This window comes from Benincasa hispida, chromosome 10, assembly GCF_027475165.1.
Source record: "Benincasa hispida cultivar pf3 chromosome 10, pf3_genome.v1.1, whole genome shotgun sequence".
In the NCBI taxonomy this organism is placed as follows: Eukaryota; Viridiplantae; Streptophyta; class Magnoliopsida; order Cucurbitales; family Cucurbitaceae; genus Benincasa; species Benincasa hispida.
Window position 1 is genome coordinate 8,338,656 of NC_143487.1, and position 7,584 is coordinate 8,346,239.

At 28.2% G+C, this 7,584-nt stretch overlaps 1 pseudogene across 1 annotated transcript; it reads right to left on the reverse strand.

Annotated features, from left to right (window-relative positions):
• Nucleotides 1-4,482: 4,482 nt before the first annotated feature.
• On the reverse strand, nt 4,483-5,525 carry LOC120088447 (dirigent protein 20 pseudogene; annotated as a pseudogene). Its single transcript, XR_016523922.1, has one exon. The product of XR_016523922.1 is annotated as a dirigent protein 20 pseudogene (transcript).
• Nucleotides 5,526-7,584: the final 2,059 nt, after the last annotated feature.

The following is a 7,584-nucleotide window of genomic DNA, read 5'->3' on the forward strand; positions in this document are numbered from 1 at the left end:
GAACAATCTATTTGCTAACCCTAAAATGGGTAGGAGTGAATTCCATCTTGTAGGGCTATGTCCCTAACTATCCATCCTGTCTTATTCCCAAAATGGAAGGCTTATTGAGCAGTGATGTTGAACTACTCTCACCCATGCAGATCAAAGGATAATCCCGAGTAAACAGGAGTTCATAACTAACTCAGGACTAAGATTGAGTTATCCTAGGTTACTTAAGTATGAAATAGTCAGTTTTAACAATAAACGGTCGTTATAAAGAAAAGTGACTATTTCGTGATCTAGTCTATATGCAAACTCATTGCATAGGATACCTCCACTCACATGTTTCTACATGAATGATCTGTAGATCACATCATTTGTATTACCTATAAAATGGGCCGCATTCAATAGTGTTACCAAGATAAGATACCCAATTTCATCACATAAAGTTAAAGTATTCATCCTATAGTCATGGATATATTTATTGGATTTCCATAATCGAATGAAAAATCAACAACTTTATTGAATAAGATACTCAATAATATTTTATTGATAAATAGAATGTTTAACACAAAATTTATAAACTGCGAGTTCCAAGACATTTCCAAGAGGTTGCACTCAAGGACAAAAATATCGTTATCGATGTAAATATTGGTAACTCAGATTTACGAATATATCGATGGATATTTCGAAAAAAATCACGGATATATGAAAATTTATAAAAATATTGTAATTTTTTTTATTGAAATTTCAAAATAAACTTATTTAAGTAATAAAATATGACTTTAAACTTATAAATTAATAATTAGAAGACAAAAATGATTAGTAATAGAATAATAGATAGTAATGAAAATTGAAAAATGGTTATGAACTGAATATTCAGTTCTCAAGAGTTTACAATCATTGAATTTGTGGTCTAGTGTATAATCAAGTGTGATAGATTTAGTTCAAGGATAAGATTGGTTTAGTTTACCATCAATATTTTACTAAAAAGTGGTTTCAATATATTATTAGAACTAAAATCAAATTTCTTTTTTTTCTTTTAGAAAACTAGAATCAAATTTCAAAACAAAAAAGTTGAAAAATTTAAAAGAGAAAAAATAAAAAGAGATGAGAGGAATAGAAAGGATTGAGATTGTGGACTATAGAGAGAGAAAACATAACAACAAAATAGAAAATAGAAAAATAGAAAAAGTTTATAGGGAGAGAATTAAAAAAACATGAGTGATGATGATGAAAAACAAATTGTAAATTATAGAAATTAAAATCTAGTTTCTATTTAGTTCATAAGTTTTAAAATGTTTTCTGAGATTCAAATATTTTATCATCATAACTTAAAATGTTTTCTGAGATTCAAATATTTTATCATCATAACTTATTTTGTTAGGGCTAATATGTATTTCTATATTTAGAAACTCTTATGTTTCTTTTCAAATGTTTTTTATTTTTTAGATATTTCTTCTGGTCACCACTAATCACTATTTTTATTTGATATTTTATAATGTAAGTAATATAATTATATATTCAAATTTTCAAATTTATGTATATTATTTAATCATATTTAGTCCTTAAGTTTTGAGTTTTGTTTTAATTTAGTTCTTAAGTTTCAAAATGTTACAACTTTACCCTTAAGATTTGAGTTTTGTTTCAATTTAATTCCTGAATTTCAAGATTTTACATCTTTAACCTCAAATTTTCCTTAAAACTTACTTTCAATAATTAACGTCAATTTCTATTAATTAATTAAAATAATTAGAAGTGAAATTTTAAATTTAATTTTAAAAGTGATAAAAACAGTGAAATGAAATTAATTATAATTCCTTTAACAATTTTTAATTTATTAACATAAAAATTAATTTCAAAAGACGGAAAGTGAATAGTTAGTGAAAAATTGAGGTAAAAAGTGTAAACCTCGAAATATGAGGATCAAATTGAAACAAAACTTAAATGCCAAGGGTAAAATTATAGCATTTTGAAACCTAGAGACTAAATGGAAACCAATTAACTCAAAACTTAAGAACTAAATATGTAATATTTTGAAACCTATGAACTAAATAGAAACTAAATCCAAAACCTAGGAATCAAAAAGATATTTTTTTCCTTATAAAAATATCAATAAATTTTATATAATAATTAATAATAATAATAATAATAAAAGCTAAAACATGACAAAGGAATAATACTAGGATTTAAAAAAAAGGAATAATATTGGTAGATTAAAAAAGGAACGAAACAAAAATGCAAAAAGGGTTTTTTCTTGGCAACTGGGCATTATTTTAACGTTAAATATGATGAATATAGAACAAAAATGAAAGTCAAAATATCACCGAAATATCGGCGATATTATCATAATATCGGTAATATCGATGCTATTTTCGGTATTTTGTAAAAAGGATGTTACCTATGAATTTCTTTATCGGTTTCTCCATTTTAACGATACTTCGATCATCATTCTCCGTCCATTTCGTCATGAACATGTACAAAATATATGAGATGCGGCTAAAAATTCATATAATTGAAAATTTCATATTTGAGGTGTATAAAAGATTATCAATTTTATATCTCTATAATATTGCACAATATACACACATATATACACATATATATAGTAGTGATAATTTCCAAGCATAGGTCACAATCATCGTGACGGACAAAAAATATTTTCAACTTAGATACATAATTTTAAAAAAAATAATGGTAGGTTATCATTCAAAAACAGTTGAAAAAGAATCCATTGTATTATTTTAGGAGCTAGCAATACAAAAATAAGTTATTATATTATATGAATTGTATTTCAATGTATAAATTGTTGTAAATCGTGATATTTCTTATTTTATTCTCTAGCTCAATTTAATGATGATTTTTTCCGCATACACAATTTTCTTCTTTACACTTGATAAGACCCATGAAATAAGTTATATATTAGGGCATGTCTGGATTATCTAGGAAAAAATGTTTTTCAAGAATTCATTTTCATTTTAACACTTTTTGTAAAAATTGTTTAAACTATTTTTTTTTTTTGAAAAAAAAACCTCTACATGTTTAGTTACATTTTCTCAAAAGTGTTGATTTGTAATACTTAATGTTCTATAGTGTCAAATTATTATAAAAGAAGGTATATTAAATACTCAATTGGTCGTCGGAGCAATCCTCAAAGTTGGTGGGCACAAGTGGTTGCTAGAGATAATCATCCTCAAAATTGGATGTTAGAGGTGGTCTTTGCTAAAATTAGTCGTTGAAATAGGTCGATAGGTGGTTGTCGGAGGATGGAGTCAAAGTAAACATAGTTGGAGGGAGAGAAAGTTTGTTATAAAGGATTGAAATAATAACCTTACCCTCCCTATTTTTTAACACATCTCCTAAACGATGGGTGACCTATTCTAAATTAAGCTCATAATGTTTTTCACCAACAATTTGAGGTTGTAGCATATTTATATCTAGCTATTAACTATGGTACAGAACTTTCATTATTTAAACACCTCCTAATAGTTTATAAACCAAAATAGAATAAATTTAAAAGTGTAATAGGTAAAATTGAAATTTAAACCTTTACATACTTGGACTAGAAAATCATTTCGTATCTTTGGCAAAATGAAAGACACTTCAACTTTTTATAAATGGATCTTTTTAGTTCAATAACCTGTTGGGAGGGACGGTTCGAAACAAGTACATGTTGTTTAAGTTGAATATATATATATATATATATATATATATAATTAGTGTATAAAAATGGTCTCTTTTCTTTTTAGGCTTTGATTTCACACAAAAAAATTATTATTATTTAACTGATTTTGATAATAAAAAAATAACAATTTTGAAATATGAAATATAAGATTTCTTAAAATGATTAGGAGTAAAATAGGAGGAAAGGAAGGGAAAAGAAGAAAAGGGGAGACAGACTTGTGTCCCACGCGTCACGCCCAAACATCTGATCACAGTCCACTATTTTTCATCATCTGCTCCACCAAGGCAAAAGCATTTCTCATATAAAATTATTGTTTCTTAATTCTTTTAATTGAATTCCTTCCTAAACCAAATCCCAACGTGGAATTAGCCTGTGAGGTGTGTTTCGCATCATCCTCTTTTTCATATTTCTTTTGAAAAATTGTTTTAAATGTTAAATTGTTTTGTTATATCTCTAAATATTTTAATTATTTTTTAATATGATTTGAGGTTTTTCTTTCTATTTGTTTTAGAAATGATTCAAATTCTACGGGAAAAAGAATAGTTGAATCTAAAATTTGAAAATTGTGATTTAAAATATTTTGCCTCCATCACCATTATCCAGTGAAAATACAACAGTGCCTTCACTCCCACCGTGGTTGAAAATTCACGTTGGAAAAAAGGACGACCTCACAATCCTTATCTTATGAATATAGAAAATTATTTCTGTGGTATTTTCACTAGCAAAATGTCACACACAATGATTTGTAGTCACCCGTACAAAAAAGAATCCTTCTGTAGTGAGCAATTCATATAATTTAGATGTGGTAGAATATGAAGTAGAGTTAACAGTGATTCCAATTCAAACAACAAAAAAACTCACTCTGTGGATAAACAGTCCGGCGAAGCAGGCTTTCCACTTTCACCCACTAAACAAACATTTAAATTATTGAAAAGTTCAAAACCCAGCCCCTGTTCCAGAAGAAACTAAATTAAAGAAACGAAACACAAACAGAGAGAACAAAGTGGAATCAATAATGAAGTACGTAAATGTTATACTCAATAACAGCATCCCCTGTGTAGAAATCAATCTTGCTGGTTCTGGCTTCCGCATATCCTCTCGCAAATCTGAACAGCCCACTTCCACCGATCACAGGCATCTCTCTCACTTTCTCCATAAATGGGTTTCTTCCAAATATGGTGATGGAGCTTCCGTTGTATTTCCCACTCACAAACGCGAAATTCATCGCCATTAACAGCCCAGATTTGTCTTGCGAAGCTGCCGCGTAAAGTCCCTGTGCTCTTCCCCACAGTTTGGACTTCGGATCTGAAGTTGCTGTCAATGGGTTGTCGATCATTTGGACCGCACCGAATCCAGTCCTTGACGTGTTCGAAACAGGGGGCACGATTTGGACTGAGGTTGGGTTTTTGCCACTTTGAACGTCGTGCCAGTAAAGACGCAAGTGGCTGAGCTTCTCTTTTCTAAGACCCAAAAGTTTTCTGTCCAATGTTCTTCCAAAGGAGTATTCATCTTCGCCTATAGCGAAAGCTATGGCAGAGGAGAGGAGGAAAGAGAGAAAGAGGAAGTGGGTGGCTGAGAGCGGAGAGATTCCGGCCATGTGAGTGGGAGATTTAGAAGCTCTCTGTTTGTATTGCTCTGTTTTTGGGACTTCAAGACAAAGGAACATAGAATTCCTCTTCCTTTTATATAAAGATGCTTGACGCTCTGTTTTCAATTTTGGCTTCCCAATTGTAGCTTTTTCCATTTATTATTTTCTTTTTCTTACAAAATAATGATTCTAGAATGTTGATATGGGCAATATCCCACTCCAAGAAATAATAATTCTCTTATTTATTTATTTTGTGGAGAAATAAAAATTTAAAGTCTTCTAGTGAAGTGGGTCAATTGGGTCATTGAATTCCTAACTAACGCATCATTATCATTTCTCATTTTCTTTTGTTTTTCAGTTCAAACCATACAACGAATGAATTTAAAATTTCTAACCCCATTTAGTAATTGTTTTGTCATCCCTAAACTTTTTACTATATTATTTATTTTTTACCCATATTTTCAAAAACTAAATCAATTTTTTAAAATTAAAAAAATATTTTTAAAAATTGATTTTTTTTTTTTAGAATTGAGATAAAAATGCAACTCTTGTACTTAATAGAGATACAAATAATGGTAAGAAAATGTGAAAAAATATGATTAATTTTCAAAAATCAAAAACAAAATCGAAATCATTATCAGACGGAACCTTAATTTTGATTTTTTGTTTTTGATAATTAAGCCTATAACCAACTTCCTCTACTTCTAAGTTTATTGATTTGTTATCTACATTTTTATTAATATTTTCAAAATTTGAAAAAAAAAGGTATTTTTTTTTTTTAGAATTTAACTAGAATATCAACTCTTATATTTAAGAAAAATGCAAACCATGGTAAGAAATGAGGAAGAAATATGCTTAATTTTTTTATTAAAAAAAAACTATTACTAAACGAGATCTTAATTTTTAGAGAAAATTGATTGTTGTCTTGACTGAAAATGGAAATTGAAAATTATCATACGTAACTATAATCTTTCTTATAAGTTCATTAGCAAACTATTGTGTTCTTTAAAGTTTCTAAACATGACTTTGTGTGGGGCTTGAAATAGAGTTGGGGTTGTTGGAATTTGGAAGTAATGTTTGGTTAATTGACTTGGATTTTGTGTAAAAGTCCATTGATTCTTCCCTTTGAAAATGAACCAACCCATGTATGTGTTCAGACTCTAACATGGCCCTTCTAGTCTAGTCTTCCACTATATCAAATCAATATTCAATTTTTGTTGTTCCCCAAACATGACTTTTCCTCCCATTTTTGTTCTCTGCCTTTTCTTCAATTCAATTAATTTATCAATTTAGCAATGATGTCTAGTTGCCCCATTAAAGTGGATTCATTTTTTATTTTTAACTTATAAATGCCTTGTTTCAATAATGTAAAAGACAAAGTGCTCTATTACCCAATGGGGTTAATTAGATTTTTGGGATTCAATTTTATTTTCATTAGGTAAAAGGGGTAGTTTTCAATTTATTTAGATAAATGATGGCTGTTTTTTTTTATCTTTATCCAAATGCATCTCTTGAACAGACGCTTTCAAAACCGGTTGACGACCTCACTGATCCGTCTACTTTTGTCTTCTTCTCCTTCCACTTTCATATTATTAATTCGTTTCAATGTAGTATTTTATTTGGTAAATTGATATATTTTTGTTATTTAACAAAAAAAATAAATTTTTGATAATCTTTACTGGTTTTTTAATGTTTATTTTGTTTACAGTTGATATTATATTGAAGAAAAGTTCTATAAACCATCATTCAAAGATTTTTTGATAAGATGCAATATTTTTCTTTTAATAAGTTGTTATATTTTTTTATAGTAAGTTAATTTCTTTTGTATTGATTCTCATAATTTTTTTTTATATTGGTTTAATTTCATGGATTTTCATAAAGGAGAATTACATGTGATTAACATTGTGTTATATATATTCGGATTAACTATTAAAAATAGGTTATTAGACTTCTAAATGATTCTAGATTTTTTTTAAAAAAAATTCACTAAGTCAATGATCTAATAAATTCAAAATCAAATGTACTAACTGGTTAATTGAAAAAATAAGGTACTTTACAAAGATAACTAGACAAAAAGACACTTTTAAAATTATTTAGATAAATAGGGTATTATTTTTGTTCATATTGAGATGATTAACTTTGAAAGAGAAAAATTTTACATGTGAAATTGTAAGAGTGTAATAACATGTAGCGGAAGTAACAAGGATCAATAAGCATTCAAATTCACTAATTTTTGCAGAAACTAAAGCATGCTCATCTAAATAAGAGGGTTTTATATCATACTTTTGAAGAACTCTTCAAGATCTTGATCAAACAACAGTAGTCTTCTCCA